General features: G+C 41.4%; 1 protein-coding gene across 1 annotated transcript in view; it reads left to right on the forward strand.

Moving 5' to 3' along the window:
* Creb5 (cAMP responsive element binding protein 5) overlaps positions 1–10,342 on the forward strand; it is a 397,047-nt gene that overhangs the window by 185,734 nt on the left and 200,971 nt on the right. The window lies entirely within an intron of this gene.

A 10,342-nucleotide genomic window follows, 5' to 3' on the forward strand; every position in this document is an offset into this window, starting at 1 on the left:
ATACAGTTGTGTTGGCCTTCAGCAAGGTTGTTATTCAGGAAGAGTTTTTGTGATAGACCTTCCAGGCTTGATTGATTAATTTAACTTTTCTCTGTGGTTGTAAGGATTTGACAGTTGATACCACATTGATTCTGACTGGGGGGTAAAGGGACAAAAGGACTCCTGAAATCACCTCCTTCAATCGGACTTGGACACAGCCACATATGTTTCCCATGTTTGGGTTCTGTGAAGACAGGAAAATGCTACTTCTGTGGTAGACTGATTTCTCATCACAGCAGCTAAGGAACCAGAACTGAGACTGACTCATTGATGGCCACGGAACTTTAACAAGCTTTCTCAGGTGTGAGATGTGTGGTGAGGCTCATGTTGAAGGCTAGCAGGCTCTTTAGTGTTGGACAATGATCATTTTCCAAAATGTTACCTGCAGCTTCCTTTAACACTTGACTTGGCTAGACTTTTCTCAGGAATTGCAATGGCTTGTGGTGCATTTGGTCATCTTTGATGCCCTGTGCAATTAACATTGCTGAGCCCATTGACCAAGCATAACACTCACCTTCAACCAGAACAAGTGACTGAACATCCTGCGAGCCAAACTCTGTTACCCTCCTCTATCCGTGCATCTATCTGTTGAGTAGACCTTGCTTGGTGTACATTCCATGGTAAGACCGAGGACTCTTAAGAAAAGAGGCCTGTAAATGAGACTAGTAGTTTTTCCTTAAGGGTTAACAGGGGATCTTAGTCTAAACTGGGTCATAGCTTTATACCCTATATTGAAGAGGTTTTTTTTTTTTTTTTAATCATTTTCAGTAAAGGAACAAATCATATTTTGTTGTATTTATTTTATTTCGAGTATGTATGTATGTATGTGACATAGAAGAGGCAAAACAAGACAGCCGTTTAGACTGCACATTCTGATAGTGAGGTTCAGCTCATGGCTTTGCTGACTGACAGATTTTCATGGGGGTTTTTCTGTGAGACAAGGGTGTTTGTTTCTGTGCAGCAAATTCGTGAGATTAGAGACGGTATCTCTTCTTTAAACTGCATGGCAGTTTGATCTGGAGTATGATCAAAGGGCCAGCTTTGGATTAAATTCCTTTAGCTTAAGTTTCTTCCTTAGAGTTTTACTTAAGCTCATTTGAGATATATACAAGGTAGATGACAGAGCGGAAGAGACAGACAGACAGACAGACAGACACTAGCTACTGAAGCTATAGAAAGAAAAACACAGCTCAGCTTAGCTTCTCCCAGTGTATGCTCACAACACAGATCATGTCTGACACGTGATAGGTAGGGATGCTATTCCCCAGCACACCCAGCAAGCAGAGAGCAGCAGACAGTCATTCTGCGCAGATCCCTGCTGGGAGTCCTCTCCTCCAGGGTAACTCACAGTTTTCAGACACATCCTCCCATGGCATCAGATCCCACAGACAGCGTTCAAGACTGTCTCCTCCTCTGCTGCCCAACACTACCCCTCTGCTGGTTTCCCTGCGTTTCCCACCCACAAAATGTCAATTCCATAGCTCAGGCCTTCAGTTTGGAGAATTTACTCAAATGGCTCACAGAACTCAAGAAAACACTTGCAACATTTTATGAAAGATATTACAAAAATACAGCTGAGCGGGCGAGGTATGAGAGAGCTGTCCCGTACCTGTCCCAACACTGTCCTTCTGGGTCTTCATGAACACTCCATTGAATAAGCAGGACGCTAATAGGCTGCATGGGGAGACTCTCAGCAAACCCTGTGCTGCGAGGCGTGATGGCTTCCCTTGTGCAACTTTCCTCTCTCCAGGGTCTGAGGCCTTAGAACCCACTATGGCACAAGGCATGTCCGAGTTCTTAGCCAGGAACTATTGATGAAAGCCAGGATATACTGAATAGTCACATAGATGATGTGCATGTAGTTATAGATACAGATGATATAGATATACCACCACTACATATATATATATATATATATATATATGCTATGTGATATATACTATGTGATATATGATATATTATATCTATTCAATATAAATAGATATAGGCAGAAATCATAAGCAGAGAGAATTAGCTCTGATTTTGTTGGGAATTTTCTTTGTCAAATAATGCTAATTATAAAAGTACAACTAGAAAACAATATATGCTCCACTTGTATTTTACTCCACTGATTAGAATTCTTTCTGAAACAGAGTCTAGAAATGTTAGATAATTTTAGAAGATGATGTTTGCAAGCATCATCTGTAATGACATGACGTCTACAGGATCAGAGTAGGGAAAGGCACATTGGGAAGGCCCTTCACAGTCCATCTTCCTGAATCAAAAGCCTCCCTTTGAAGGACAGCTGCCAGGGATGACAGCCCCGGTGTGACTTATGATAGTGTACATCTGCAGTCCTGTCCATCATCAGGGGCCTCTCTCTTTCTAGTCGATAAATAAAACAACTCTGATTCTTAAGGTTTCCCACCAATCCTGGCTGCTCACTTGCTTCAGTTTAGCAGGCACTTCCTCTGAGAATTACAGTGCGAAGCAACCTTGCAATCCAGAACACCTAAGTGCTTGGACAGATTGCACAATGTTCCTCTGGGTTGACATTTTGTTGTGCTAGAGGTTGAACCCAGGGCTTTGAGTACAGGAACCAAGCAGTTATCCACTGAGTAACACACAGCATCCACTGTATATTTTTATTGAGAAACACAATCTTATCAAGTTGTCCAGTCAGGCTTTCAACCCACTCTTTGACCCAATCTAGCCTTGAGCATGCCATTCTCCTGCCTCAGCATTCTAAGTAGTTGTAATTACCATTCTGTGCTCCCCAGCCTGGCTACATAGCAGTCCTTAATGCAGCACTGTCTTCTTTTGCTCATGTGACCTACTTCTGTCAGAAGTGTCACCTATGACTTCATTTCCACTTCTTATAAAGTTCAAAGGAGATCGACAAGCAAGTGACTAAAAAGAAATGGCCCCGTGGGTAAAAATGCTCACTGTTCAAGCATGAGAACATGAGTTCAATTCCTCAACAGCCATGTAAGAAAGCCAGATAGAGAAGCGCATGTCTGGAAACCTGGAACTTTGGGAGACAGTGATAGAAGGATCCTGGGCTTTCTGGTCACCAGCCTAGCTCCAGATTCAGTGACATTCTGTGTCAATGGAAAAAAAACGGAAGAGTGATATGATAGGTAGAGCAGGACACATAATGCATCCATAGCAATCCAAGCATGTATGGGTCATGCCCCCACCCACACGTGTATACATGTAACACATCCATGCAACACACACACACACACACACACACACACACACAGAGAGAGAGAGAGAGAGAGAGAGAGAGAGAGAGAGAGAGAGAGAGAGAGAGAGAGAGCGCTGTGGCCACACTTGCGAGGTACATTAGGTCTTGTATTATAGAGTAGAAATGGGTGAAGAGAGTTACCATTCCCCTTCCTCCCCTCCGTCCCTCCTCCAGTTGTAAACCTTCACATCCCTGTGTCTTGAGATCATCCTTTCTTCATTGTCCCTTAACATTCACTCCACCCTGAGCTTCCTAATTTGTCTTGGAAGTTTGCAGTGAGAATGTCAGCAGATGGATACATGATGCGCAGGGGCTGTTGAGCAGTTCTGTGTGTGCAGAGCTGTTCAGCATGGCTTTCCTGGATCTCTTTTATGAGAAAACAATGTAGCAGGAAAGCCCTGGCACATTTAATTTGATTATCTGAGAACTCAGGGATGGGAGGGAGAGGAGGGAAGAGGAGGAACAGCTGGCTAATGCACAGTTTATGGATGAGATCAAAGTTTTGTAGGCTGCCGGGATGGGGGATGGGGGCACTGGGAATCCAACCTAGGGCTTCATGATGCTAGGCAAGTAATCTACCACGGAGCTCTATCCTAAGCCCACGATTGACTTTATTCTTTGAGATGCAGTCTCAACTAAGTCTTTGAACTCAGTCTAGTCCAGACAGGCCTTGAACATACACTTCTCCTGCTTCAGCATCCCAAGTGGCTGGAAAAAAAAGGTACCAGGAAGCCTGCATCAGGAAGGTTTTCAAAGCTTCCTCTTTTTAAACCAAAATCTAGTGTGCTACAAAGGCTTTATTCCCTCCATGACAAATGAAAGATAAAATGAGAACATATCAACCGTGCCATCCAAGTGGAATCAAGCCATGAGGATGGGAACTACCAAGGATGCTCTAAGTGCATAGACAGACATACTAGGGTCCTTGATGTGTGCTACTCTTAAAGGAGCTGTGAGACACACCTAGTTAACAGCAAGATGTCAGTGGCTGGTTTTCTGCCTCTGGGCTCTGGAAATGATGCCAATAAGTTTCATGTTTTCTTCTTTCTTTTTTCATTTCTCTCTGTCCATTTATAAGGGGAAAAAATGAAACAAAGAGAGAAAAGGGGTGAAGTCCTAAAGATAGTCATTTGAGAAGTTTCTAGATAGTTGCCATGTCGGTCTCTCCTGGGGAGAGAACTTTCCTCAGACCTCTCTTCATGTCTCCTTTTCCTAGATGACAGTGGTGGAGGGAAATGAGACCAAGGCTCTATGTAGTGCTCCTATATTTACATGTGCCTAACTGAGAAAGGGCAATGATCTAGAGACACATAAGGAGAGCAGAAAGTCATGAACTCAGGAGCAATATGAGATCAGGAAGCAGCGAGAGGATGGTAAGCAAGAAGGCACGTTGGCAGCTGGGCACACAGAGGGGAGGCACACGGTAGCAGTGGCAGCAAAGAGCCAAGGGCCCTGTCTCCAGTGTGGGTCCCACACATGAGAATCCTGAACACAGCACTTGGAAGTTATATAGCTAGAGGAAAAGAGTGGCACCCTTCCTAGGTTTCAGATTCCTCACCTCTGCCGTGGCAACAGTGATGGAGACTGCTTGCAAAGGTATTAGTCATGCAGGCTGGCATAAATGATAAGCACTTGGTCCCTGGCAAGTTCTCCTGAAATGTGTGCTATTGTCTATGCTGTGTCAAGAGCATGAGGTGACAGAAAAGGGGAAGATGGACTTTTATACACGACACTTCTGCTGGCAGTAGAGACCTTGCAGAATTGACCAAAGTAGATCAAAGCTATTTGGCAAAACTTGGTTTGGTGGTACACATTGCTAACCAAGCACTTGGGAAGAGGCAGGGGGCTCTGAAACTTAAGTATAGCCTTGGCTTCTTACATGGGGAATTCCAGGCTTGACTGGACAACATGAGGCACTGTCTCATTAAAACAAAACACATTTTTCTTTATAAATGGTAGTTCTCACAACTCTTCAAGGAATCTTCTCTTTGTGCCAGACAGAGACCATTGTAAAAAAAAAAAAAAAAAAAAAAAAGCATAACAAATCAAAATGCAGAGTTGTGGAGCTCGGTCTCAATGGATACAGCTACAAAACAACTCTTTCGCCTAAGCCTTGGGGACCATCTTAGAAGAAGATGCAGAAAGATTGTAAGATCCAGATGATCAGAGAGAGTAAGAGTGTTGCTCCTAGTAATGTCAGAAGTTACACACATAAAGCATTACCAATATGACTGTTAAGAATGAGCTGAACAGGGACGTTGTCTGTTTTAGCAATAGACAGGCTAATAGACACCTACAAAGCCTTGACACAAAGAATTATAGGCAACTAAGAAATGTTGGTCTTTTTGTTTTTGTTTTTGTTTTTTTGTTTTTGTTTTTTTTTGGTTTTTCGAGACAGAGTTTCTCTGTATAGCCCTGGCTGTCCTGGAACTCACTTTGTAGACCAGGCTGGCCTTGAACTCAGAAATCTGCCTGCCTCTGTCTCCCGAGTGCTGGGATTAAAAGCGTGTGCCACCATGCCCGGCATGTTTAGAGAGGGAAAAATAATTCTCCCCTAGGAAGACTGCTCTAGTTGGTTATTCAATATCAAACAGTCAGCCCCCAAAATACTCATATGAGTAACGGTATATATATATATATATATNAATATCAAACAGTCAGCCCCCAAAATACTCATATATATATTGTATTATTATGCTTTATATATATATATATATATATATATATATATATATATATATATATATATATATATGCATGCATATATTTATACAATATTTAAAAAGAAGCCATGAAAGAGAGTGAAGAGGGGTATCTAGGAGGACTTGGAGGGAAGAAAAGGAAGGGAGGAATGATATATTATAATCTCAATGCTAGAAATAAAAAAAGACAAAAAAGAAAGCCAGGAAATTATTTAGCAACCTTAGAGTTTGTGGATTCAGTTTTTCCATCTGGAAAATAATAGACATTATAGATGGTGTTCAAATTGGCAGTTAAATCACCAAATAAACATGTAATCAAAAATATACCCAGGCAGAAAAACAATTTTGTTTGATCTTTTCACAAGTAGAAGCCAATTAGGACTTATCATGCAGAAATTTATACTTTTACCAAAATGTAAAAACCACATGGTTAATGTACAATACTAAACCAATCAATTTAAAGTTGTTTGTGTCGTGGTACATTTCCCTATGTCGAGGGAAATTTTATTTCATATAAATAATGTAACCTGTGTCAGGATTCAAATTCAGACTATTTTTAAAAAGAAGCATATATGTTTCCAGGTGTCCTTTAGTAGATTATTAATTAACCATATGAACCATTATCCAATAATCAAAGTAATAAAGTATTGATAAGCACAATGACCTGGATGTGTTTGGGGGAAGCTAAAGTTCACAGAAAGGGCCGATTTCAAATGATCATATGCTATAAGATCCCACTTACGTGACATTATTGAGATTAAACATGATGGAGGACGAGCTGGATAGAATAATAGGTATGGGGCTCTGCTGGGTCTTGGAGGCGTTGATGAATGTGCATCGTGGAGAGCTTGAAGGTGATAGGATAGCCTCAAGTTTATATTGAGATAATAGTTATCTAAATTAACACGTTCTAGGACATTACTCCCAGATTTATGAATGTGCTGTTCTCATTGCTGCCATTCCATGGTAGAGCCTTTGTGTGTGGTTTGATGGACTCTAAAACCCATGCAGAATTGTCTCTTCACACACCCTTCCACCTCACCAATAGCCTCAGTGCATTTTTGTTCTGTTCTGTATTGATAATCGGCTGAGGCCTTTTAATTACCTTTGAAAAACTGAATAGTCGCTCTTCTGAATCCTTGTTCCATGTGGGACCAGATCCCTTATCACTGTTTTGTAAACATCCTGTCTCAGACAGCAAATCTAGGGAGAGGATGCTTTTGGCATGCAACTGGCTGTTCAGATCTTGTGCATCTCAAACAGGTAGAAGTTATCTCAGAAACTGTCTGCTGTGGCTGTGGTTGTTTATGAGCTGTGAGGAGAATCTGCATATGTGTGGTAATCTGGCAGAAGAGCTTTCATTTGGCTTGTATTCCTAGGAGGGAATATGTAGCTGCTGAGGAATACTGACTGAGCTGTCTAGGACCCTTTCTCTGGTATTTTGCATCTGAACGTTTTTGTATTTTAAGTGTCAGTTCTTGGTAGGTTTTATGCCTTCATACTTTATCCAGTCAAACATTAAGTTATAGTGGCATAGCCAGTTACACTCTTAATCTAGAAAACCATGGGAGTCAGGGTTCCTGGCTCATCCTATGATCCCATCCTATGTCTCAGACTTGGGAGTCTGAGACAGGAGGATCACTGAGAATTGAGGCCAAGCTAGGATACCTAGAGAGTTCCAGGCAAGCCTGGGTAAGAATTTTTCTATTCACATAGAATCATTCAGTAACGAATATTTTCACAGTGATATAAATTTCATAGACTGACCAGAAATGTGTTTTCAGAAGACTTGCTTCATAAATTTAAGGATGGTACTTAAGGAGGAATATGCTTAGCTTTGTAGTATTTTAGTAAGGGGCATACATGAAAGGATGCTAAATACTTTGCAACTGTATGGTACTCAAATATGTTCATACTTTATTCATCTGTTTCATGTAGAGGGCTCTGATTTGTTTTGTTTTGTTTTCCAAAAATCCCTATTTAACTTCACTTAAAAAAATACAGGGAAACAAACTCTAGAAGGATGATGGTTGATTCAGAGTCACTTCCCAGGAAATGAATAATCAAGAGATAATTAAATTTTTCTTCTTGGTATTCTTCTTATTAGATCTTACCACTTCTGAACATACCCTTAGTTTCAAAGACATGGGATAAATTCTGTTCCTGCCATGTTGGATAGGGATGGTTAAGGGGGCCTGTGTCTATGGTGAGATTTTGAGCTATGCTTTGCCATCTGTTGCTTACATGGGTGAGAGATAGACTTTGACAAATGTCCATGGAGGTAGCTGCTGATCCTTTGAATGATGACGAAATGAACTGGTAGTCTCCTTTATTACATGACAAGATAATATGAGGCAAGACAGCCTACCAAACAGTGCCTGGTGCTGCCTTCACTCAGAAGAAACAAGCCTTTTCCCTCTTAAATAATGACTCCTGTTTTGGTTGTATTTTGTCCTTCTTTTATTGGAAAGACAATCTACCCACAAAGAGTTTCTCAGAACACAGGATAATTTGAGCCTTTTCTCATCATAAATTTTAAAAAGTAAAATTGTGTGGGAGATCCTGAAGGATACCAGGAAACAAAAAGCTGAGTTATTTGGGTATTTTGAGTTCTTCTATGACTTACAAAAAGTATGCGTGTGTGCATGTGTGAGTGCATCTGTGCCACATGTGTGCAGAAGTCCTCAGAGGCCAGAAGAGGTAGCTGGACCCCCAGGAACTGGAGAGCTAAACAATGCTAGGCCACCCAGGTGGGTGCTGGTAAACAAACTCCAGGAACAGAACATGCTCTAACCACTGAGTGTCGCTCCCGCTTCAATTTGAGTTCTAACACAAAGCTGGCTTACAAAGAGAGGGCTGAGTCCAAAAGAGAACAGAATCTCTCTGCCTGGTCCTAAGAAGAATAAGAACATTTTCATTTTGTGGCAGATAAAAACTAGTAATTTATATGCCTGAGAGATTTTCACTTCCTATCACGCCAATGTTGGTAGGTTCAGCAACAGTCCATGATGGCTGTGCAGCTTTTGCTCACTGTATACTTCAGATTCTGTGAGGAGTCCCAGGAGTTTCTGACTTTCCTGCTTGAATCCCTGTATTTTAGGGGGGAATCCCAAACAAACTACTAAAATTCCCCCTTAGAAGGACGGCAATGACACCGCTCTCTCGGCTGCTTCCTGTCCCATGTTCCCTCCTATTTTAGCAACTGTCTAAGAAATGCTACCTAAGTCTCACAGAGAGACATAGGAATGAGGACACAATGCTTTAAACAACATACAGGCTTCTGTGGGACATGGCGGCACATGCTTGTGATCCTTATACTTGGGTGGTTGAGGCAAGAAAACCACAGTTGGGCTCTGTAGCCCAGGCTTACCCAGAACTCATGACATAGCCCACTGTAATCATATAACAAGGTCATTTCAAATAAAGCAATGTAAAAATCCTTAAACAAAACAAAAATGTCTAGTTGCCGAAACTGATATGACCAAGGTGGGTACACACATGTATTTGGTGTGAGTGCACACACATGAAAGTGTAGAACAGGCAGAGGATTCTACATCAGCATAAAGATCTGCAGCAGTGAGAGAGGGGTCTGGCCAAAAGAGGAACCCAAGACTGACTGTCCATATTTAATATTTTGATTGTATTAGTGGTTAAAGGTGTCTACCCTTTGGAAAATTGAACCTCTGCACTTGAGATGGGTACAGTTTGTGACATGTCAACAAAGTTGAACTTCACATTTCAATTCAAGTAAGATTTGAAAAGCATTCCAAACTCCTTGTTTGCCCTATAATTTTGTTCCCAGTCCAGAGGAAATGGTTAGAATGACCCTTAAGTAGCAGTCACCACTTTTATATTTGATATGATTTGAGTGTCCATGGAATGCCACCAAAAGATAACTTCTCTCATCAAGGAACAGTTTTCTCCATAATAAGAGATCTTTGCATCCTAGCCTTCGGCATCTCTCATGACTATAGATAGAAATATTTTTAACTTTAAAAAACTTACCAAATTAGTGTTGTCCCCTGGAACAGTATGCATCTAGGCCTATTGTGTTGGTTTCTACCACGCCCTCTTGATTCAAATCACAAGCAGGTGTTGTACCTGCTTAGCCTTTGTGTGAGAGCAACTGACATCACTCAAGTATGGTTCCCTGTCCACTTTCCCTCCACCTACCTCTTGGCTATGAACCATTCCTAACTGGAGAACCAGACTCTACTAAGACTCTGCAGATGCAGATTGTATAAGTTACAACACAGATTCTCTCTCTCTCTCTCTCTTCTCTCTCTCTCTCTCTCTCTCTCTCTCTCTCTCTCTCTCTCTCTCTCTCTCTCTCCTGGCCCCAGCCATCATATTTCAAAAAGATACTTTAAAT

This window comes from Mus pahari, chromosome 2, assembly GCF_900095145.1.
Source record: "Mus pahari chromosome 2, PAHARI_EIJ_v1.1, whole genome shotgun sequence".
Taxonomy (NCBI): Eukaryota; Metazoa; Chordata; class Mammalia; order Rodentia; family Muridae; genus Mus; species Mus pahari.